At 40.8% G+C, this 25,791-nt stretch overlaps 1 protein-coding gene across 13 annotated transcripts in view; it reads left to right on the forward strand.

Moving 5' to 3' along the window:
* The window catches only part of SEMA5B (semaphorin 5B), a 269,934-nt gene that overhangs the window by 108,331 nt on the left and 135,812 nt on the right, over positions 1 to 25,791 (forward strand). The window lies entirely within an intron of this gene.

Raw genomic sequence — 25,791 nt, forward strand, 5'->3', positions numbered from 1 at the left:
TCATCCAACATTATCAGCAGAGTGAAACTGAGTAGGACTGCAAATTATGGAATACTTTGGCCTGTGGTGTAACAGCAATTTCCCACTTCTGCCCTCAGGGACAGACAGACCTTGCTGCCCAGGCAGGCTCACAGGCACCACCATTCCACCTCTTGTCTTCTCGGGTAGAAATCAACTTGACTTTGTGGGCTTGGGTTTTTCTTGTGTTTTAAAGCTTCAACACATCTCCAGTTTCTGAATACAAAACAGTCCCCTGTAGAAAACTCCATCAGCACAGTGACAATACAATGCCCATTGCCCTCAACATTGAACTCTTTTATTCTGATCTTCTGAGAACTTTGCCATTCAGACAATCTGCATCAATAAGGCAGCAGTAATGCAGCAATGAACCTGTGCTGAAGTGCCTGAATTTGGTGGCCAGCCTGTGCTGATGTCTGTGTATCTCAGCTCAGCTGCCTTCCTCTCCAGATGTAGCTAAATGAGATCTGGCCCATGTTTGTCTACACTGTGCTGCAGTCTTGCAGTTCCATTAGAGTCTGCAACACCTGGTACAAAATTATGCTTAAAAAAATTAAAGAGGCAACTTTCAAAAATTATATGAAAAAGGAAGAACAGAGAAAGAAATTATAAGAACATTCCTAGGTCAGCTGCATGAACCGTGTTTCACCATTCTAGGGGGAGAATAGCAGATCATTCTTTAATCAGCAATTCCAAGCTGCTGAATTCCTCTGGGATAGCTGATTTATCCAAATATACTATCTTACACTGAAATCTTAATGTTACTTATACACTCTTCTTACAGCTGAGAATCTTAAATAATTTTAACATTTCATCTGCTGTCTTCAGCCCTTTGAATAAAAATAGTGGAAAGAGGATAGCGGGATAAAGAAAAACCAATGGGAAGTAGAATCAAATGTGACTGATGAGACACAATGTAGTTAAGTTAACAGATGTTAAGCACCTTTAACTGATTCTTTATATATTCTTCCAAAGGCTCGTCTCCTCTGGCTCTCACAGCTGAGCAGTTTGGGTGTGTGTACAGCAAGCTGGTGCAAATCAGAAGCAAAACATTTGTCTGCAGACTTACAAGGAGCTTTTCCGTTAGGCAGTGGTGGTATAAATGCCAGCCTGATGTGATCTATTAGTGCAGTTCAGTCTAACCTCTCTAGCCTCTTAAATGTAGAAAAACAACAGCTCTTCAGTGGCTGTGAGGTTTCAATTACATTTGCACCCCAGAGGGACGCAGCAGTGACCTGTTGCTGATGGATTTATGAGTATGTTATCTGACAAGAAGGTGGGTTTAAAAAACAGTTGCTGCACCATGTGCTTAGTTATTACATTAAACTACTTTCCTTGACTTGGACATCTCTATTTTTCTCCTCTCGTCAGGCTCAAGTAGTTCAGGGGATTCCCACCACTGATACAAAAATGGTTTCCTCATTGATGTTCCAGGAATCAATATGAAAACAGAAGTAATTTTAGATATTAAAAAGCATATACCAACATTTGAACCTCTAGCATGGTGCAAAAACTGCTTCAGATGTTTTCTTTTAAAAGCTAAGAAGATTATTTTCTGTGACTAGTCTGAGCAAGAGTTATTTCAAATGTAAAAGGACAAGTTAGATTTTTGGGAACACTTTTACATTTAAATTCCTTAGAATCAACATTGTCTTACCCACATTATATAATAAAAGACCTTGGTTTACATAGCTGGAAGCCATAGATGATTTCTGTTGAAAGTTATGATTTGCTTTTGTTATTCCTTTGGAGCCTTTTATTCTCTTTTAGAGCTAACCATTAACAAGAGAAGAAATAAATATTGATGAGAAATAAGGCAAACATTTTAAAGGGACTGAAAAATACATAATTGTCATGACTCTGAAAGTGTTTAAATTAAATAGTAATATTTCATCTTTCTTTAGTATGCCACAAACCTACATGTGTACATTCCAGCTCAAAACAATTGTCCTGTGTAATGGTTTTGGTTTTACAGATGTATTCTCCATTAGCCTATATATAAAGACTACTAAGCAGTTTTTAATTAACTCATGTAGTATGTTGCATAGTGGTACATCAACAAGAACTTGGAAGAACAAATCTTCATTCAGCTCAGCTCAATACATGTATGTAATTCAGTGCATCTGTACAGAAATTCCTGCAAAGACATCTTAACTCTGACCCATGAGGTACTGCAGACAGCAGAAGTCTATTTCAATAATTATTTCAGCAACAAGGATGAATAGAAATATATCCTCAGATACTTTTGCACATACTAGTAAGTTGTCCATATCTATCTGCCTGCATTAAATTGGGTAAATTACCTCTTGCAGAGCTAGGAGCTGAACCAGGTGTTCCAGCCGTGGTAGCCCCAGTTCACATCCTCTTTGATCTTGTAATAACTTGGTGGAAGCGAATGGCTTTGGATTCTTCTGCAGGTATCTCTTTCTTCAGCAGACTCTACTTCTGCCTTTTAACTCCTTGGAGCCTGCCCACCAGGCAGTGTTAATGTGTTGCTATGTGCTGTGAGTCTGAGTCTTTCCAGCAGCATTATGACTCAGATATTCCCAGGCAAGACGTGTAGCTGTGCTCCATTCTGCCCTGCCTAAATTGCCGATGATACCTGTAGATGGTGTGAATGCATCTGCACCTGGCTTAGGGATCCCAGGGTAGATCAGTCCTAAAATGTGAGAGACTTCTCACTCAAGCTGGTGATACTACAGAACATGATTGTACTGTCCAGAAGAAGGTAATGTTGAAACTTTATAAGCTATTAGTTTAGAATGCCAGTAAGACTTACTCTTTGGGAAGAAAAAAAATCCCAATATTATTCACTATGCAGCACTTTTGAAAACACTCCTACTTTGCAATGCTTTTTTCTTGGCCATTTGCTTTTTTCTGTAGTGGACAACAAGTGCTTGAGTGTGTGACAGTCTCAGATGGCTCAGGTATGCCTGAGTACCATCACCAGATTTCTTACAGTGGCCTGGGTGCCAATATCTAGCCTGAATCAAAAGATAAGGAGATCACTGTGGGGGTAATTTTTGATGAGAGCTCACCTGCAGCACAGCTACAAGAGGAGATCTGCTCAGAAGAAATCAGATCACCATGACAGACAATTGTGTGGACTTTGTGTGTTGCACAGAAAGAAGCCTGACATAGTCAACAAATTTCCTGCATAGCCAAACTTTCCTCTTAACAGTATGTGCATGGATCAGTCAGGAGCATGATATATCTACTTTCATAATTTGTCCTTATTCCTATTGCCTTTCGAGTGGTCGCTGAGATACAAGGATGAGAAAATTTAAATGCACGAATGGTCAGTATCAAGTGGTGTTTGTGCAACTCACTACCTTGACAGAGCTCTGCAGCAGCAGCAATTCCAGTCCATTTTCTCTAGCTGATCTCTGCTTCTATACAAAACAAACCAGCTCATGACAAACAGGAATGTGTAACTTATCCATCCCTGAACCTCTCCAGCAACAGCCTCTGGCTGCATAAATCAATGGACTGTTTACGTGATGGGGCAGAGAATATGAAGTCAGAGATTTTCACTTCTCAGCGTGGTTCCTATTTGAAACTTTTGTGATCTCCCTGTTACTGCCAGGTTAGCAGCAGTAAAACATTTTACTGAGAATCATTGGCAAGGAGGGGTTTTATTTTGTTCTTTTCCTGTCTGACAGATGGTTTTTGGTTGAAGTAGGGGTAGAAATTCCCCACAGCAGTTGCAGAGAGACTTGGCCACATCTACTGGCATTAATTATAATAATTGTCCTTTGTAATTAGCTGCATGCCAGAGACGGAGGCACAACGTTGCCTCTCTGCTGACTCTGATTGTTGGGTCCTTTTGTGGATTGCTCTCCCACAACTGGGAAACAGATTGTTTGGGCTGGAATTAGAGTTGTAGGTAGGCAGCAGCTGCTCTTGAAATTTTTTCTAATATGCTAGTTAGATGTGTGAGATCAAATTGGTTTTGTGCATTTAGCAGCTTATTCAATGGGGGAGGAAGAAAAACATGCGTCCCTGTAACTGGTAATGCTCTGTTCTTATAGAGGCTCTGCCTGGATGACACTTGGGTGTATTTGCAACTCTGTCAATGATCAGTTCCTGTTCCCCTGCAGGTAGGGAAAAAGGTAGAAAAAATCTCTGCAGGTACCTGCTCCTGGCAGAGAAACCCTTACCCATTGCATGTCATACCAGCCAATGCAGGTGGCATTGAGTTGACCTGAATTTGGTGTAAGCATTTATTCAGTGGAGTAGCACTACTCAAATTACACAGGGATTTTCTGCTTTCTGATTTAAACCTGGAGCTAATTTCACTGTCAAGACCCTCACTTTTAATATATCAGCCTGTGTATGAAAAGCAGGGCTTTCATCCCAGCCTAACTGATGGTAAAGAACACAAGCTTATACATTTATTTAGCAGGGTCCCCTGCTTTTTAGGTTAGAATGCAGACAGTCGAAAGCTTCACAATTTTTCCTAAAAGGATTTCCCACCAGTGGGAACAAGGGACTTGGTATCTCTTTAATAGTAGTGATAATCTTCACTAGAACTGTGAATGTTGGAGATGGGCTACTGCAGTAACCCACATAAGTCATGAAGATAGCCAGGCTGGGATGATAGGGCTTATACTACTAAATTCTCCTCTGAAATGTAGCCCTTTATATCATGCCAATCATATCAAGGTACAAAGGGCAGAAGTTTGCTAGCATTTCTGTATTGGTGGAACTGTAACATTCCCCATAGTGTACAGCACATTTGATCTGCAGCATCTGCAGCAATACTATGACTCTCCACAGCATTGTGAAATCTCAATGCATTTCACAAATTTAAGTAACTAAGATATTTTGGTAAGGTGAGCACCACATCATCAAAAAGCAAGTTAGTGTTCACAAAGGTTAGAAGAACCGCCCAGGCTGTGTTAGATTCAAATCCAAAGCTTTTGCTGGGCAGTCCTGCCCCTAAACATCAGACCCAGACCAGGTGATCTGCTGATGTGGATGATACATTTCTGTTCTTGTCAGTGGTCTTGGACTGAGTTACAGCTGTGAATCTGGCTCCTAACATGTTGTGTGAAAATTGGTGTTTTGTGTTTAGGGTATGGCATCAATGCAATATTGAAATGAAATCCGATTTATGTCACACAGCCCTGGCAGTGCAAAAGCTGCAGTGCTGCTGTAGTGAGTGAACAGGTAACCAACCATGCTGAGCCACTGGATGGATGTTGTCCAGAGACACTCCTATGCAGTATGTTATGAAGCCTCAATGATAAAATGATTAACTTTTCAAAGCAAAACAAAGATATTCCACTTTATCTGGAGAAGAAATGCAGGGTGGCTGCCAACCCTGCACTGTGGGAAGAAATCTATGCTCTTTTTTTTTTGGCTCCATACCAAGCCAAGGCTCACACCAGGGATGGCTCTAACTTTGCTCTGTTTAGTTTGGATATGTAGGAGCACAACAATTCAGATCATTTTGGTGCCTAAATAAAAATTTTCGGAGAGTGAGAAAATCTACATTTTCCTTCTGCATCAATTGCATCAGATGACTTCATCTTATGAAATTGCATTGCATTATTAAAACTAAACTTCAAGGGAGCAGGTGGCCCACTGATGCTATTTCACCTCCCAAGCTGGTTGGCAAATCTGTCATTTTAACATCAAGTGAGAATAAATATTGAGGATTGCAGTCAAGGGCTTTTTTCAAAAGCAGGAATTTGATAATGTCTATTAGTGTTAAATGTTTTCTTTTTTGCAAAGGAGTTGACTATGGTTTGTACTAATTAGTGTAGAGAGGAAAAGGAGACAGCATTTTCTCTGAAGCCATTCAATACCCAAACCATTTTTGGGAGAGTTAGGACTATCTCTTCTCTAAATTCAAAGTGATATGTTCATGTTGAGGATTCAAGGGTTATTTTTGCAGGCTTGACTGGAGGAGAAGGCATGGATCAGAGCAAGAAATTCTTACATTTTGCCTGTCTGCATCCTACATAGTTTAAATCATCTCCAAATTGAAAAGAGAAATTTAAGTAGAAAGAAAACCCATATCCAGCATTCTAAGTATTCAAGGAAAAAAAAACCCAACAACACAAACAACACAAGGGAAAGAATCTGCATCTCAATCTTATTGTTGCATTAAAGGAGATACACTGAATTTGCAGAATGGCTGCAGCAAGTTTTGAATAATAAATGAAAGGGGAAAATTGCTTCCCTGTGCGCAGAGAGAATGCCAACAGCTGTGCTGTTTGCTTGCGTGCTGCTTGCACAGATACACTGCATCACTCGGGATCCATGAAGAAGAGTGTAGCAAGTCCAGAGTTCCTCAGTTTTCCCTCCTGCTCTGGCTCAGTCCTTAAGAAAGTTTAAAATTCCTTTTAATGCTTATAATCAATTTTTGTTGCTTATCTCTTCTTCTCTATTGGCAGCTGGCCAGTTAAAGGGAGGGAAAAGGAATGAGAAACAAAGAGGCCAAATAAGGAAACACAAGTCTGAATACTTTATAATGAAGGGTTTTTTCTTTTTGAACTCAACCTTCTCTTTTTCAGTGTTATTGTGTATTTACTGTAGATGAGAAATCAGGATTAGTGGGCTAGGCAAAAGTCACTACCTTGAGTAGTTAATCTAGAGAACAAGTCTACCAGGAGTGGTTGAGCAAACTCAGACTCTTTAGACTGGATAAAAGGAGGCTTTGGGGGGACCTTGTTGCTCTCCATATATGAAAGGAAGCTGTAGTAAGGTGAGGGTGGGTCTCTTCTCCCAAGCTGCAAGTCTTAGGACAAGAGGCAAAAGCCTGAATTTGTGCCAGGGGAGGTTTAGATTGGATATTGGGAAAAATTTCTTCTCTGGAAGCAGTGGAACAGGCTGCCCAGGAAAGTGGTTGAGTCATCATCCCAAAAGGTGTTTTAAAGACCTGTAGATGTGGCACTTGGGGATATGGTTTAGCGGTGGCCTTGACAGAGCTGGTTAATGGTTGTACTTGATGATCTTGGAGGTCTTTTCTAACCCAGATGAATCCATGATTCTGTAAATTTGATACGACAACTCAGAATCTGTTCAAATAAGGTTGGTGCATCAATTCATCACAGGTCAGACCTCCAATTTTTTTTTTCTCTATAATCTCCTGTTCATAAAATAAGACCTGGGCTGAGTTAGGTGGTGTCTTTATGGTGAGATTGAGTAAGGTTTAGGACCAGCAGGACACCAGTCTTTTACAGAAAGTTATCTAAACTCAGGCCTTTGGAAGAGAAGTGGAAAGAACACAAACCCATTACTTACTTAGCTTTCATTTGAATAAAAGAAGCTTTTAATTTTTTTAAAACAAGCTTTAAATCCTACACTCAAAATTTAAGCAGATGAGTGAATAGCAAAACATAGCTCAAAAATCTGTCCCTCACTGCCAGGAAAGCCTTTTGTCTGATGTGGCAAAGAAAACACAGACAATTAGTCATTTTTATGCTTTCAAAGCATTGGTTTGATGGTGCCAAACTTTTTCTGACAGATCTCATCTACTTCAGTTATCTGCCACTCCAGTTTATGAGGTTTCTAGGGCAACTGTCATCTTCACAGTGAACCACCCAGGATACATAGAAGGCTGCTTTAAGCAATCCTAGATTTCAGTAGCTCTCTTTTTAAAATCACAGTACATTATTATTTTCTATGAGCACAAGCAAATGATTTCTTGTTTTGGATTTTTGCAAGCCTGGTGGTTAGGAAGGCACCATCTTTCTCCTCTGTCAATTGTCTTCATAGACAAGGTGTCTTGGCCATGAATATTGTTGAACTTTGTTGGGAGCAACATTAGCTCCATTGCTCTGGAAAAAATGTAATTGTCTGAGCCTGGGAGCTGGGCTCATCTGAGGAAAAAGAGAGGTGAAGAAAAAGGCATTGGAAATAAACAGCTTTGAACTGGGACTGCAGAGAGGGGGAGTTTCTGCAGACTGTTAGTGAAATTGCTTCTATCAAAGACTCAGTGCATCTGAGTAAGATGATACAGGATTATTTGCATTGGTAGTACCCAGTCCTAAAAGGACAGGAGCTCATTTCCTGGATGAAAGAGATGGGAGCCTTTGCTCTGTAAGCCCACAGGCTGGGGGAATTCAATGGGATACTGTGGTTCTGGAATGCTTGTTCAAATATGTTTATTCTGTGAAATGGGAAAACCATTGATCATGCTACCTGGAAGAAATAAATAATCTGATTAGTCTTAAATTCTACTTTTCTGGGGGGAAAATGTGTATAAATGCTATGATAATTAACTATGTTTGTATCTAAAGTCAAGTCTCTGTTCTTAAAACACTTTCTTGTGAAATGAGATCATTTTATCATTCCAGGTATGATGGATTGATAGTGATAAGGACATGTAAGGAAGCTGCACCACAACTGGGTGCAGTCCAGACATGAGGCATGGAGTTCCACTGATGTATTCACAGAGATGTTCTCCTGTGTGTTAATTTTGTGTTCCAGTGATGCTTGGGAGCTCTTTGATAGCACTTTTAGGCTGGATGTTGTGTATTTGAAAAGCATCTAGCATGTTGGTGGCAGCTATTGAGGAAGGAGTATTCTTCACTGCCCATTGGTATCATTCTTCCTGCACTGTGCAGAGGCAGCAGCCATACAGCATAGATCATTCAGACCTCAGTTGCCAGGCCAGAATGTAACAAAGGGGCTTGCTGGCTCAAGAGCTTGCTAAGGATAAATGGGTACAAAGCTTTTCACCAGACCTTCTCTATGAGGGGGTAGAGGGGAAAGGAAATGCAGTTTGCTATTGAAAATAATTGATAAAGTTGCTTGCTGTTCCAGCTGGAGCCTGTTTGCTGACACCATCCACCCCAGCCACTAATGCTTCCCACTTCCCTGATGAGTGGCCATTTTCTACTGCTGGCTTGGTGTAAGAATATCATGAATAGGATTTTTTATTTATTAGCTGTGTTACTGTGGCACACAGGAGCTGCATTACTTTGGGCACAGTACAAACACATTTATTTAGACTTGTGTGAAAATTACTAATGAGAGAAGATGGCTGGCCAAAGCTCTAGGCGTTCTGACACCTCTGAATAAAACAATGACATCCCAACAATGTTTAAAGTGATGATTCCAGCAGAAACTCAGCCAGCTGCTTCCAGAAACTCCTACAGAATAACATTAGCCTTCTCTAAATTCTCTAAAAAACAGAAGAGTTCACAAATGTTAGGAGATGGTCTTTACCCCGAGGTGTTTACAGTCCAGAGCCTCCATCCTTCAGAGTAGTGTCGACTTATTTGGTGCATCCAGTGAGAAGTGTTGATACTTGCCTTCTTTAAAATTGTGTATGGGTCTGGATGGTCAAGACAGAAAGTAAAAGGGAGAATAAAGGAAAACTCTTACTTGATTGGAAAGAAAGAAAAAATGGAGACTTAGAGCTGAAAGGACTTGCCTGAGGCTACGGAGTCAGTGGCAGAACCCAGAATAGAAGCCAGATGTTCCAAGTCTGTAGCAATATGAATTAACAAGATTTTAACAAAAGGATGTTTTCCTTCACAGTCTGTTTTAGTCTTCCTTTTGAATATTTTATGATTTTATTTTATTTTATTTTATTTTATTTTATTTTATTTTAATATCTAAAGGGTAGTGAGGGGAGTTTCAAATAAAAATAATGCACTGAGGAATCTGAGCTTTCTTGATAATCTCTTTCTTGATAATCCTAGCATTTGCTATGATTCTGATCTACCATGAGCAAAAAGAGCTGCTCTGATGCTAATTCTTAGGTAGGAACCTCAAAGATTGCAAGAGTCTATAAATATTTGCTTTATGTGCAGTGAAGAGTACAGGAAGTTCTGTGTTAGCCTAATTTAGGCTTTAATATAGGCTATTTATGTACTACCTCCTGGGACCACCTCTGATTACTGAAAGAATGACCTTATTGGAAACCAACAAGTAGGTCTGCAGTTAATTATAAAGGGTTCACAGCCTGCTGCAGAACCCTAACAATGGCATTTTTGTAGATGATGTTATGTGTTTTTATTTAACCGTTCAAATCAGGAGAGCTTAAACAGATGGCACACGCTTTCCTGCTCTCTGAGAACACCTAGAGAAAGACACTGATAATAACTGAGGGAGGCCAAGCCTAACAGGTCAGGAGAAATGGCAAAGCTCAGGCTGTCTGGCCTCATTAATTACCATCTGAAAGCAATAATGAACTGGTCAGTGGGGTCAGGAACAGGTGATGCTGTGTGGAGAGGGAGAAAGGGGGGTTTGTTTGTCTTCTGCATTTGGAAGAAGTGGTTTGGACATGTTGCCTCTTTTTAAATTTTACAATAACAATAGTGACTTAATGTAATCTAAATGTGGCTTTTGGAGAAAATCTGCTTTAGAACTTATCCAAAATAATTTCCTGAAGGAAAAAAAAAATATCAGTACAGTTCAGGATAATGTCTGAAGAGAGAAATGTAAAAATCTGACTTACAGGGCAACAAGTTTATACATGGGATGATGCTCCTCTGGGGCATCATAGAAAATGATTATACCAGATTTTGTTCATCAAGGCAAAGTAAGTTAAATCAGATACAAGGCAAAGCCCTTAGGAGGAGTAGGAACGTATTCAATTTAGTGAGGCAACTGTGATAGTAATTAAAGCCCAGATGGAAACCTTTGAATGTGTCTGGCGTCTGTGTATCCACTGTGTTTTTTCTGTTAACTTGACATTATAAAAGGAGCACCCAAAGAATAAAGAGATGGTGTTTGAAATTTCATCAGTCAAACACTGTCCCAAATTTGATTTATTGTAAACAATCTGCAAAAATTGCTTTGGGTATATATGATACAGGCGGGGAGTTTTCTCAAGTGGTAATTCACAAAGAGAGAAATTGTACATTATTTCTAGATTTGTCTTTGCTGAAATGCAGTCAGGATTAATTACACCATTTGCCAGCTCTACTGTGAACCCCTTGTATTTTGGACATATGGATAGAATTTTATTCTGCTGTTATATATTCTCTGTAGCAGAATGCTATGCTGGTTACTTCATAAGCACATACACTGCAAGATTTCAGTAAAATACCTTACACAGTTAAAAAAAAGTAAAAATGAGGAATTAAGAAGGGACTCATTGTCCCACTTTTTTCCCTACAATACACAACCAGGAGCAAAAGATGGTATTGTATGGAAACACTGCTAAAGGGTTAGCAAAATGTGAGGAGTGATTTGCTATCCCTGCTGAACGGAGGGCTGGGGGTGGCTGTAACTCTGCTGGGCTGTCGCACGCACGGGGAGCCTCGAGTGTCTCCTGCCTTGTGTTTGAGTCATTACTTTATCTGGAGCAGACACACTGCTTGCAGTCCCAAATCCTCCAGCATATGCACTACTTGATGCCTAGTACAGGCATGTTTGTGCTGCTGAGATTTACTTCTGGCCCCTGAGTAACTGGAGAGCTGTAGCCCCTGCCCAAGTCTGCCTGGTTTGACAGGCCAGGCTCAGCATCCCGGGCTGGCCTCAAGAGCATGGAGGAAGAGCTCGGTGTTTTGCAGCAAGGTAAATAGAGAAAAAAAAAGAGAGGAGAGGGAAGATGCTCCTCTTCAAGTATGATAAACCACTTTTCCCCTTATCATCTGTAAACACATATTTAGGGACATTTGAAGCAGTCTGTTACTCCCTAGACAGTTTATTGGCATGTTGTGATGTTACAGTTCCAGGCAGAGCTGTAGTTAAGTGTGCATAATTAGTGGCAATATTAATGGTCTTTAACGATATTAACTCCAGGCAGAGGTGTTTTCCCTTAGCTTTCATTACCTTTATGCTTAAAATGGCTTATATCCTTTGTACTAAATCAATGTTGCCAAAATCCTCCTGGTGGTTTTCAGTTAAAAAAGTATCTCCATGTGAGCATATTCCCCTCACATATACCGTCAGTCTTCATTATCTTTTTTTTTTTTCCCACAGAAGTACATGGGGCCTCTTTTGCAGTCTATATCCTGAAATAACAACAAAAAATCCAATTTCTTAAAAATGAAGCTTGCTATTAATGGAGAATTTTTGAAGACCTCTGCTCCTAATCCACCTGCTCTGTGGCTTCTGAACTCCCTGCAAGTGGTTCACTGCTCATTGATGAGAAACCAGAACCCTGAGTCCCACAACTCATGAATTTGAGACAGATTAAATTTTCAGATCTAATTTGATTTTAATCTTTATTTTACCTCCAAATTTAATATTACAGGGCCTCACAAGTGACTGTCTACGGAAGGTGGTTTTTTTAACATGAGTCAGGACAGCACCTGTAACCTTGGAAGTGGTCTCAGTGTTCATGGGCTCTGTGATCAATCCTCCAGAAAGGGATGAGAAACTTGCAAGTTGGTACAAGACTTGCATGTAGTGCAAAAGAGGATCCTATTCCTGATCACCTTTTCAATCAGCTCTTTACTTCTCATCTTCTGACTTTGCTTAAAGACAAACTAATTGTAATTTATAAAAAAAGAAACAATGGTCTTTTTTTATTCCCTACAACCAACATCTTTTAGAGTTTATAAGACCACAGGTTATATTTATGGGTCTTATATTTCCAAATGGGGTCTGTGATGCTTTTGTCTGCAATATCATTGCCACCATGGGACTGAGGTCTGAATCTTACATCAGCGTACATAAGAGGAGGCTTGAGAGATTTATAATGGGAAAATGCTGACAGCTCCATAATTTACTGCAAGGCTAAAGGCAGCACTGTAGCTCCTGACAGCTCTAAACCCTTGTTCTGTGGGATGGTTTGTTTCTAATACACTCCCTTTGCTGGATCTTCCCCCACCCTCTCTCTGGATGAATGGACCTAGGCCTGTGAATATCTATATTGCTGCATTTTCCTTTGGTGTTTTAACAGCCTTTCACTTTTAGGACTTCCCATTGTTGAAATTTGTAAAAGATTTCAGGAACTTCACAGCAGAAAGGCTTTTTCATATAATTTGCCTTTTTTCTTGTAGCTCTTTCTTCAGCCTGGAGTATCTTACATATTCATTGTCACACCGGATACTCCAGCAGCAGCTTTACATTTTCAAGCCCTGGTACTTTGCTGTGTCCAAAAAATGGGTAGACACCGAACAATACCTACTTTTTAACTTATTTGAGTAGAATGCTGTGCATCTGCATAATGGTTTCACACAGAAAGTGCTTTATCTTCATGAGTTAGTGAGTCAGTTTAGGGGTATTCTATTGGCAAAAGCTTTCAGAGAAATTATGCATGGTAAATTAATGAAGGGCGTCTGAGGTATTATTGTGTGTGAATGCACATGCCATTAGAATCAATGGCTGGCTGAAAAAAGTTAACGGTCATTAAGGGGCTGTTAAAAAGGCCAGTGGACACAGATTTACTCTCTTGCAGGGCTCTGGTTGGGTTAGGTGAAGACAGAGATTGCTATTTGCCTCCAGGCCACAGGATAGCCCAGGCTTTGTGCTTTCCTGTCCCCATTTCTCTTGGCTCCTGTCAGTGGCAGATTTAAGAGAGACTGCAAGAGCCTGTCTTCTGAGGAGGTAGAGAACATCTTCCCAGCAGGTAAAGACCTTTGCATGACTTTTCCTCAGTTTACAAGTGGTTGGTAACAGAAAGTCCAAGCGGTTGAGCTTGAAATGGCTTAAAGCAGTGTCTCAGTGTAGGTGTGAAATGGAACTCTTTAGCGGAGAGCTTGCCAAAGAGAAGGTACTGTTGGTTTTGGTTGATGCCACCCTATCTGATAGTGAGTCTTTAAAATATTGCTCACTCGAGTTGTGGGGTACTGGCTCCAATCAGACAAGAAGAAAAGAGCACTGCAGCAAATCTGACCATTAGCCATTGGTATGGAAATGCTGAATGCCAGCTGGAGATTAGGCAACTGTGTGCCACTCCTGGCAATACAGCTTGGAATTTGTCATACACAGAGCATGAGTGACGCAAGCTGGTTTTCCTGGGTACCTGTATTCCCTTGGGCTGTTTCTTTCCCTTGAGCAATGTAGATTTTTTTCCCCTGCATTGTATTCTGAATGCAGTGATTCTGACTGAAATAAAATGCATGAAGAAAATTAATGATTTGATATCTTCTTGCTGCTGCCAAAATAAATGTAAAACAGTCTTTGATCTGGTGGCTTTGAAAAAGTGAGCTGGACCAGTTACTGATACTTACTGACCTAAGTAAGTGATAAAGCGACTGTGTCAAAGTTTAATTAGTCTTGATCAAGATACATTTTTAAGATTTAGAACTAGTGGCCTTTTGAAGAAGTAAGGCTTCTAGTTGTCATTTATGTCACAACATGTCCTTTTATCATACTTTCTGTGTCTCCAGCAGGAACAGTTTTTATTTTAAAGGAAAAGAGAAATGGTTCATTTGATGGGGATTAGCACAGACAAGCTTACTAATATTTGAAGGCAATTTCTCTGCCTTACCTTTTTCCCTATTTCATATCCCACAGAGATTACCTCAGACTGCTGTTGTTAGTCACTGTTATTTATATAAAGATATGTAATGCATTTGTGCTTGAGGGGTCGTCTGTAACGAGGTATGCAATTTCAGACTGTAGAGACTGGCAGAAATTACTGTGAAGAATTGCTTTCCAGTGACAGCTTTATCCTGCCTGTAATATGTCATTGCGTGTGACTCTCAATTAATCACCCAATAACAAAACATTGCGCCTGGCGACAATGGTGTGTCCATTAATACCGAGAGGTAAGGCTCAGCTTTATGAACACAAATGCTGTCCCCTGCCCACTCGTGCACTTTAATCAGCAAGTCTCAGCCCAGAAGGAACATTTTTCTCTTCTCCTCTCCCCCATCATCCTCTATTGCCATCTATTAAGCTGCAATCCATAACGTCTCATGTCTCTGTAATGGTCTGATGGCGTGTGGTGTTAAATGATTGCATGAATTTGACTTTGTCTCGCTCCGCCTTGACCTTGGTGTCTTCAGTGGCTTTTCCTCACTCGTTTTCAAATCAGGAGTGGGGAGTTGGAAGAGAAAATGGAAGAGTGACAGAACGGAGATAGTACAAAGGAGGTTTGATGTTGTTCTTTGAGGATATGGGGGAGACAAGAGGTAAGATCTATTGCTGGGAGAGGAAAATGCAAATTTGCAAATTTGCAGGAGAAAAGCTATCATGCCGTCGAGCATAAACTGCTCCACAGACTGAAGACTGCCATGTGCAGGACCTCATTGGTAAGCAGAGTGGAAACCTTGCAGTAATTCTTCCCCTTGCTTGTTCTAGCATTCATAATATGATTGCTAAGTAATATATCAATTTAAGTAAAATCCCCAAATATCGTTTTATAGCTGTATTTTTATCCTGAATAGAAACATAAAGAGGCACCTGGGTGTTCTGTTCTTGGGCTACAAAGAAAGACACTCTGGTCCCAGCCACCAAATATGAATCAATGTTATTATGCCCAGCCAGGTTTAGACATAGATCCTCATCCCCTTGATAGCCTTAGGTTTTTTTCTTTTTTCAGTTGATTTAGAGTTGGTGTTGAAGTTTTACATCCTGTGCAACATAGATAGGAAGTCTGGTAGTAATTAGTGTCAATGCTTTTGGTTTTCTTTGCAAAGAAACCTAATTTTTAGAAAGTGTTTGGCAGGATAGTCTCAGAAGAACCCCCTGAGCATCCTCAGTTCTGGTTTACACCAGAGCATTGTCATGTTACATGCAACAGAGGAATTAATTATTGTATCTCTTCCCATGGGTTAATACTGTTTGTGAATTTGTGACACATTTGACTGATTGCATTGAGAAGTGCACACTGAAGGAGGCATTTGGATTTTGACAATGGTATGTTGGGTGCATTGCAGTACTTTCACTTTTTGTAAATAAAAAGCAAAAGCCTTTAGGATCCTTAGCAATAAAAAGGTTTGTAGCTCCTTGGGGAATTCTTCATGGTCTGGCTTGCTGAATCTCCCCATTGTCTCTGAATTATCAGCCAGACAATAAAAAAATAGTTAATCCAGGGTTTATGTCAAACATGGTTATTTATTGTTTAAATGCAGTATTATACCAGCACCATACAAAGTTCTTACTCCCTCTGGGCAATGTTACTTCTGCCAGTTAGCAAGAGCATTGGTTTTGGTGCTTTAATTAAGTCTAACCCCATCTCCCCTGCTGTATGAGCATAGATCTGACAAGATGCTGAACTTGCTAAACTATATAAAATAAAAGCACCTGCCCTCACATGAAATTGAGGGCACTCAGTACTGCAGAAGGTGTTCTCCTTGGTGATCCCTGGCAGATACAATCCAGCACAGCTTCATAAAGCCATTTGCTGCCAGGTGTGGGGCTGCATATTTGCATCAAGCTTTTCCATCAGGTGAAGGCTGTTAGTTCATGTGTTAGGAGCCAAGCACACACAGGGGAGACCTCCAAGAAGGAGGTTTGTAATCAATTTTTCATTCCCAAATTATTTTTCCAGGGTCCCCACAGTATGGTGTTTGAGTAACAGAATAATTTCCTAGCTATTAAGTGCCTGAAAATCAGTAATTAACTTAGTACAAGTTCTTCTCTTCCTCTCCCTCCTCTGCTCAAAAAAACAAACAAACCCCCTTTCTCAGCAGAGGAAATGCAGATGGAAGCAGTCTCTTCTGCCTTAGTGCAGTCATGTACAGATTACATCTTTTTCCCCCTTTCAGTTCTGTGAATAACATAATTGCTTTGTTATCCCTCAGGGGATTTGTAATATTAACATTGGTTAATGACATTAATTCAAGTTTTTACCATTAATAAAATGGCATTTCTTAAAATTAAGCATTACATTTCAATTAGTAGTCCATCAAAGACTTTAATAGTCTGGAGCATTAAAGTGATATTTTTTTAAATTTCTTATTAATTTTTTATTGTATCATGCTAATTTCCAAAGAGTGATTGAAAGCCCAGCTGATCCAATGAACGACCCTCTCTGCCATGTTTCTTGAAGGAACCACTTTCTTTTATGACATTATGCAAAAAGGTCACATTTCCACAAAGCAGGAATCTGTTTCAGTCACCTCCTGAATTCATTATCATCCTTTTTACTTTTTAACATGAGGCACATGATATACAGGCACCCCAGGTGGACATGTTTAAATTAATCTAGTAATAATTGATTCAGGAGAGATTTGGAGGACAGAATTTGCATAAAAGCCATAATGAGAGCAACTCCTCCAAGGCCAGACTGAACAGCTAAGTCCCTGAATAACTTACATCTCCTAAACTAATTTGGTTATATATGCAGGATGAAGGTGTGGGGGCTGGAGCACCATGTGATTGGAATTCATTACAAATAATTCATCTTCTCTAGGAAGGCTGGCCTCAGACTGTATTAAAATTGTATCAGCTCCCAAATGCTTGCTCAGACCCTGCCTCTGGAAGATTATGACAAAGTTTCTGTCTGAGGGATTGTTTGGGTGTTTTAAAGCATTTCTGAGGCAAAGAGCTGACACCCCAGGGCTGGGGTCTCCTCTGGCAGGCTGCTTCTCATGCCTGGTGAGAAAATATTCAGATACCCAATCTTGGCTGGACATCTTATGGTTAAAACCATAAGTGCAGAGGAGGATTCCAGCTTTCAGTCTCAAATATTCTTCCCTTCTATACCAGAATGGAATTTCTTAGCTAAGTTGTAGATCATTGGATTTGCATTAAATTCTGGATCACTGTGATGTCTTTGGGAATTTAGAGAGTCCGTCTACAGGATGAGGACTCTGCACTGTTTAGTTAAAGTAAATCTGCAGACAAAGAAAATTACAACTGTTCAGTTCATTAAAAGAAAGAAGCCAAGGCCTTTTTGAAGGTCAGCTGTCCTGCTTGACTTTGCCTTTGCCTAAATACTCTTTCTGAGGAAAGCTCTAAAAGGATGTCTCCATGACCCATCCTGTGTTCTGAGGCTGATGAGCTTCAGTTAGCAGTTAACACAGTACCATGCTCCTAGTATCAGAGAAGTTGCATAGCATGTGTGGAAGAAGGGGGAAATTCAGCTATCTTTTCAGAAACTGTTGACCACCATATATTTTTCATGGCAAAATTAATGTCACTGTTGTTTTCAGCAGATGAGAAACCAGTCCCATTTTGTTTATACAAAGCAGTCAGTAATAACCTGTCATTTGTGAGCTGTGTGTTTTCTGCAGTGCTGCCCTGCAGCCTGGAGGGTCTGTGAGTGCAGCCCTGTTTTTCAGAGTTCCAAGTACAGTGCAAGAGTTGGGACAGACCAAAGCAGCCCTGCTGCTCCAATGAGGGGAGCACTTAACAGAAGTAAGGCACTCACAGGTACCTGCTGTTGCAAGAAGTATGAGAAAAGCTGAGCATGGCAGGAGGAAAAAAAAGAGTCTGGCTGACAATTCTTGTTTTGTCTGTTCACATTTGGGGCATATAGAGGCTGGCTGAATGCTTTCTAGCCAGAGGTTTCTGTATGATAAATGATGCTGTGCTGTGCCAAGAAGACAATGCAGCAAAACATATTCTTGTTTCCAAACAGGCTGAAACTTGGGAGTTGTGCTGCAGGGATGCTTTATGCTTCTTCTCCTAGAGTTACAATTAAACAATGAATATGTGTTATGTGGCACTGGGTAATCACAAATCTTTGACAAAACCAACAAGCTCTGGTTTCTCTCTCCTTCATGGGCAAGCATTAAAAGAAAAAGGACTTCTCATCCTGTTTTCCCAACACAGCGGTGGAGGAAGGAGCTGCTGGGAGAGATGAGTTGGGTTTGCAATGTGCAACAACTGCCTTTGACTCTGGCATGTGGGGCTGTGTCACTGATGCAAGAGGATTTGTTGGATGGAAGTGGGTGGCAGAAGCTGGAGGTAGTGTCAGAGGTTTTAACAGGAAAAACAAGCCTTTGGAAAAGGCCAGCCCATATGTTATGGCTGACTCTCAGGCATGAGGTTTGTTGGTGTCATAATTTCATGACTTGGTGTTTGTGTTCTGGACACTTGAATTGTGGGATTGCTTTGGGTCAGAGAAAAATTAAGTGGTTTTTTTTGTGTGGGTTTTTTTTTTTGTTTGTTTTTTTTTTTTTTTGGTTTTTTTTTTTTTTTTTTTAATTTTTGCTTTCTGTTGTTTTCCCAGCTCTATGGATACAGGGGCACCACAGTGACTGCTACATAGTTTATCAGGATTGTCTATATGCATGGCACAATCTGGGGACTGTACTTGTCCCCAGATTGCTGTCATAGTGTTGAAGAGAGAAACTTTAGGAGTTACCAACCTGTATTAAGTCTAATATAATTTGGAACCATTGTCACTAACTTCCTTACAAACATCCCATGGAATGTCTGCAATAGACCCTAAAATTAGAGCTGAATAAAAAAATAGTGTCAGTAAAACAATGTTCAATACTTTAGTAAGTCGAAAAATCAATAACACTTATTGTTTTCATATTAAACTGTGAAACAAAAGATAAGCCCATACCAAAAGCATTTTGAAGAGTCAGGAGGACTTAATTCCTCTTTCTGTTTCTGTCTAAAACTGTCTGCAGATACTAGTGACTGTGTGGCAATTCTGTGTCCTGCCTCAGTTTCCAGTATTGTAGCATCATAGGAGCAGTGGGGAGGTCTGTGAACAGAGCACCTCATGTCTGGAAATCACTGCAAAAAGAGGATTATCTCCAGACTATCAGGCACAAGAGGGTGTTGGAATGACAGTGGCTGTGCAGTGTGGTCCTGGGCACTGTGGCTCAGCTAATTTTCCCATTTACAAACCAGCTGCATTGTGCAGGGGAGCAACTTGAAGAAAAGCTGCTGTGTTGGTGTTTTGGGAACAGCTACAGGCCTAAGGCATCAGTCTATAGATTGAGTACGAAACCTCAAGCCAGAAAGAGCTCTTGCAGCCAGGTGACAATTTGCAGTAAGTGTGATACTTGCAGCATGTAGCTGATCTGAATGTAAACAGCATGTCTGGTACCTTGGCTTTACAGCGCCCATGCAGAGGATTCCAAATCACATGTTCAGTGAGAAAGGTGACTGCACTGCAAGTGCTGAACCCTGTGCATGCTTCCCTGCTGCAGGCAGGGCCCCTGGAATAGTTATTCCTGCTGTTGCTGCTGTCCCAGGAGCCCTAGGGTGCTCCTCTCTTGGGCTGTGTACACTCTTCCTCTTTTTGGCTGAGCATCCAGAGACTTTGACCGGGAGCCAGGAGCTCCTGATTCTAAAGCGAGGCTCCAGTAAATGTCGTGTCTGAGCTGCAGTTGTGCTAAGTGCCATGGCATCCATTACACTCTGCTGTTGTATTAGGCTTTGCCTTCATCTCTGTGTTTCACAGATGGAACACATAAACATAATTCCATAGCCAGTCCAAGTTCAGGAATTACCAAAACTTTGGTAATTCTTTGATGAAACTTTGACATGTCTCAGAGGGGCCATTCTGTGAACAGTAAACAGCAGATATTTCCATAGAGGCACTTTTCTAGAAAACAGTGGCAGCATACCAACAGGGAGATAAATGAGTGTGAGCCTTCATCACCAAATACAATCTTTGAATAAATAGAAGGCTTCAGACTCCAAGGCACCTTTTCTCAAGTGCTAAATTCATACCCCAAACAAATGCTAACAAAGCCTCTCATGTCTTTATATTAAGTGTAGCCAGTTAAAAAAAGATCTAGAGCTCTCTGGGGAGCCTCTTGAAGCACTTGGGGACACACTCAATGTGTGGTCAGGTTAGCACTACTCAGAAGCAAGTCTGAGTGTCAGCAGAGCAGGTATTTATTTATGCCCACTGGATTTGGCAGCAGCCCAGAGGTACAGTATATTTTGTGCTGTTACACAGACTTTTGCTGTTGAATCAGCTTTATTTAATGGAACCTCTCTATAATAGGGTCTTGTTTTGGAGGGCTTCTCCACAGGTGAGGGAACAGTTCTGTTTCCAGGACCTTGTGGCAATGGACTGCCAGGTAAACAAGTGGTGGATGATGGTTTACTGAGGGCCTACACCAGTCCATATAGAAGTGGCCTGACAACAAGCAATTAATTTTGTACCAAACCATTATTAAGAGTTTTGTCTCTGTTACCTGTTCTGAATGAAAATATCCCATTGCATTTTGTGGGCTTGGTTTTGGACATTGACCAGTCCTGGGTGGCTTTGATCAACAATCAGACAGAGCCCTAGAAATAAAGTATCCCCCCTGTCAATTTTTTGTGGAATGTAGTCGTAAGAACATCAAAGTATAGATTATTACTATTTACCTCCACTATAGGCTTCATGAGCCATGAACCAAACAGTATATTAGGAAAAATTGATTTTTTCCTTGCAAGGAGTTACCTGAATTATTTATACAGATCTAGATAACAGAAGGGTTTCAATGAATTGACCTGTGTGGCAAAATCTTGATTGTTTTATTCCTGATATAAAACCTACTGTGATACTGCCAGTGGTGCCCTGCAGATTCTGTGAAGCAGGAGCTGTGAGAAGGGTCAGCATGTAGCTCAAGCTTCTGCTCTGCACAAGGCAGCATATTGCCTGTACACACTTGAGATGTACCTGCTGCTGAATTGCAGGGGGGTTTGAAGATAACCCTGCCTGGGGTGAGAGCAAGTTCAGTGTGAGACTCAGGTGATGTTGCAGTTGAGGCCATGGAAAGCCCTGAGCAAGGTGGGTACACACGAGCCTGGTGACAGTCAGAGCAAGACCTTTGGCATAGAAAATGCCATGAAATTCAAAGTGAGCTCACTGATTCTTCTGAAGATTGTAGGGTGATTTAATTAAAGCAAAACAAGATCTCTTCACAGATTCTCATCTCAGCCATAGTTTGACCATTTCCATAGATTTTCCTCACAAAGTAAATAAGTGAGGGGATCTCACAAGTCCAGTCTAACAGTGCATATGAGATTTAACCTCTGGACATGCAAGTGCAACATGCCATGTTTTGGCTGTACGACAGATCCATGTCCCCAGCATGGGCACAGCTGAGGGCTGAGTGTGTGCATGTGGCCAGGGGCAGAGAGAAAAGCTTTTCCTTTGATAGTGTGGAATGGCCCTTGGAGCCAGTTGGGTGGGACAGATTCCAGCTGGAGAGGGAGGGAAGGGTGAGGAGCATCAGATGAATAAAGTTTTGTTGGCCTTGGAGCTCTATTTTCTAGGGCAGAGCTGCCTGTGTTAGCCTGTCATAGCCACATTTCTGTGCTGTCTTTCTTTACAATGTTTATATTTATTTTCCTTATTCTTCCAGTACTTTTTTGAATACTTTAATGTCCACATCTTTCCATTGCTCCTCTTGCCTCTGCTGTCCCAGTCTAATAAAACCATAACTGTGGCAATCACAAAAGATCCTGAGCAGAAGAATTAAAGCTTTTGCAGGAGGTTCCTTTTTTAGTCTTTTCTAAAGGCATGTCTTTCCTTTAAAATGAAAGATGAAGCATTTTCTTTTATCCTTTAACTTTACTGTCACATTTTATTAAGTCAAAATGATAGTTACAGTCAGAGGAAAGCAGGATATGAATTCCTGGTACAGCCATTTTTAAAGTGTGCTTTGTTTTAAAGCCCTGAAGATTGATTGAAGGTATTTTTCTTTTAGACGCAGAGCTTTAGTCAAAAGGGGCCTGATCTGAGTTACCCTCTGTAAATCAGGATTAGTTCCTGTGAAATCAATGGAGTTGCAATGATACAATATGGGGTGAGTTGGAAAAGACTCACGCCCTGACGATAAATAAGGGAGGGACTGTGGGTGATCCCCTGAACGCTGCCCTTGCACCAGGGTGAAGCCACAAGGCAAAGCAGAATTGTACCCTGTCCCTCTTGGGCTGCCATGGAATGTCCTGCCTGGGAGGTGGGCAGGTAGAGTGGCTTTGTGCTGACACAGGCACTGAGGTTGCAAATCTCAGCTTTGGAGATGCTCTGAGTGTGCAGATCTCCTGCCTTTCCCAGATGGAGCAGGTCTTTGCACATCCCCTGCCACTGCCACTGCAGTCAGGGAGGGCCATGAGCTGAGAAAGCCTGATTTAGGAGACAAGAGGATGGTGGCAGAAGTGGTGCTCTATAAAATACCTGACTGGAGCTAATGTCACCAAATCCAGTGTAGCCTGAATTCATCGACCTTTTTTTGTTGGAGGTCTGTAGGGATTCACTGGGTGGAGTAGAAAAGGGGAGAAAGATGCCCCATCACTGGCCCTTGGGGCTTTGCAGAGGCTCAGAGGACAGGCGTTCATTAGGGACAAGACAGATTAATTTGGACAGATAATATTTTTGGACATTTTTATCTCTTTTTAATGTGTCTGCATTGGGCCAGGGAGAAGAATAGCTAAGGTGGTAAAGATGCTTCAAGATGAGAAAATAAAGAATTGAAATTATGTGTCCTGTCTGAGATTTCAGTTTAACCAGGGATTTGAGCTCTTGTCTCTCATCTGCACTGAAACCTTGACAACTGATTTCTTAAGCCCTAAGCCATTCTGAGCAGACAGTCTAATAAGAACAGCTCTTTTTATAGCATTTAACTATCTAAATGGCTTCAGGCCAGGGCAAGTTCCAGCACTGCAAAGCACCACTACTCTGGGGTGTGCTTGGGATGTGCAGCATTTTAGCATCTGGATGGGGACTGCCCTAAGCACTGGTCATACTCCAGGCTTCACAGTGAAAATCTGCAGCTTGGGCAAAATGGGAGGCTTGGATTTGGCCACCTCCAGTAAAATGAAAATATTTCGTTTAATTAAAACACTTCTTAACTGCTGGACTCTCCCAGGCAGTCACAAGCTTGCTCTTGGCACGCAGCTGACCTGTGCTTGCACATGGCACTGCTCCGTGTTAGGAGTGTGGGCTTCTCTTTGGAAATAAATTTGCAGCAGCTGGGAACTACCTACCAAGTTAGAGTCTTAAAATATTGAGAAAAAGTGAACAAGGAAGCCTGGGAAAGGACAGATTGAAGGACTAAGATGTTTCAGTGTTATCCACTGTCTCAATATTGTTCAGCTCTAGGCTCTGACTTCTGTTGCCCTTGATCAAGGCTGGCATTCACCCACTGATTCTGACTCCAGTTACACACCAGCTCAGGGCTGCACATGACACTGATTTTCCTCAACTTTTCAACACACAAATGCTCCACACATTTGATGAATACAATTGGATGTAGGAGGTAGAGAACATAGTGAAGGATATGATTTTCTAATAATGTTCCTTTTTCACCTTGGTTTGGTCATTTATTACTTTCTACTTCAAGTTAGAAACCATTATTTTCATGCACACTTTGGATTTCCCTATGACAATAAGGAAAAGAAGATGAAACTTTACCCCAAATAGTGGTTACATCTTTCTAAGGAACAGTGAAGTCTCTTGGACTGTGGTAAAATCTCCCAGGGAAAGTGGCAGAAATCCAGATACTTGGCACATTTTACAACTAATCCAGACAAAACACTAGTAAATGTACTCTGCTTTGGCTCAGAATAGGCTGTGGGATGTTATGAAGCTTCCCTGTATGCAACTTTTTATCATTTCATGACCATAATGAGTGTGAAACTTGAATTTACACGTCTGCTTATTGCATGCCACACCAGGCTGTAGAGGAGCATAGGACCTTATCATGTGTCTTTATTTAAAGATTTTTTTTTTCACCTAGCTTGACATCATTGTTTGGATGATTAGTACATGAAAATGGCCATATTGGCTCAGACTAGAAGTCTGTCTAGTTTAGTACCTTCTTTCTAGGATTAGCCAGTAATGGCTGCACTGGGAGTAGTGGAGCGTGCATAAAGTGAGATTTCTATGACTGTCTTTTCCCGTTTCCAGCAAGGATATCTGACAGTGAAAAAGTCCTTTTGCCTTTTGTGCATTTCCCACAACAACCATCTCCTATCTAAGGAAAGTTTGGCTTTGACTTTAAGTGTATCTGAAAACCATACAAATGCATCTACCTGGCCTTCACATCTCTGTGCTGTGCTTCATTTCTGCATCTTTACTGGAAAAGAAAGGATCATTTAATCCAGTGGCTGAAAATATAATGTGAAGTTTCATCATCAATAATTTGTATTACAGTGTGGTTCGTACAACATGTCCATCATGTGAGGTGCCACAGTACTCAGTGGTGTACACCCTGCAGTATGCTTGTTCTTAATGACTAAATGATGGGCTGGCCTTAACTTTAAATGATTTCACATCTCTTCCTTCTGCCAGTCCCATTTCTTAATTTAACATTATATTTGCTGTGTTTTTAAAAACAGTCACCCTCTGTAGTAAAGTGCTGTAGAACCTCTTTTGGAGAGCTGGAAAGGGATTTTATATATCACTGCATAAAATCTGCATGTATATGGGGATGGAAAAAATGTGAAATGTTGTAATGTCTCGCTCACACTGGTTGGGAAACCAAGTCCCTAGAACTACCCCGAGCTCTGAATGCCAATGCTGTTTTCAGTCAGAGCTATGGAGCTACTGCTGAGGATGTGCAGAATGGATGCACTGGCAACTCATCTTTATGCATGTTTAAAATCACAGAGAAATACAGTTAAGAATAAAACACAGGATCCATTTTTCAAACCAACTGTCTCCCATTTCTGGTGTAAGCAGTCCCTTATTGCTCTTGTGATGCCTGAAGACCTTTAAAAGTTTCTTCCAGCTCCTTAATGTCACAATATTGTTCTCTATATTGGAGTTTGCTCCATGCCACAAGCCTGTCATTGTGCATCAGTGCCTCATATTACCTGCCATCGGCCTGCCCATTTCAGGTCATCTCTAAAACACTGAAAGTGTTAGAGATGCCAAACAAAAATATAGAGGTATCAGATATTGCAGCTGTTGACTTTATGAATTACACCTGCAGGAATTGAAAATCTCATTATGTGTGAATTTAATCAGAATCAGCTTTATCACTAGATAAGATTTAAAGGTAGGAGACTCTATTTGTCTGAAAACATGTGCTTGCAATAAATGAACAAAGTTAC

The sequence above is a fragment of the Lonchura striata genome, chromosome 7 (assembly GCF_050655825.1).
Source record: "Lonchura striata isolate lonStrDom1 chromosome 7, ASM5065582v1, whole genome shotgun sequence".
Taxonomy (NCBI): Eukaryota; Metazoa; Chordata; class Aves; order Passeriformes; family Estrildidae; genus Lonchura; species Lonchura striata.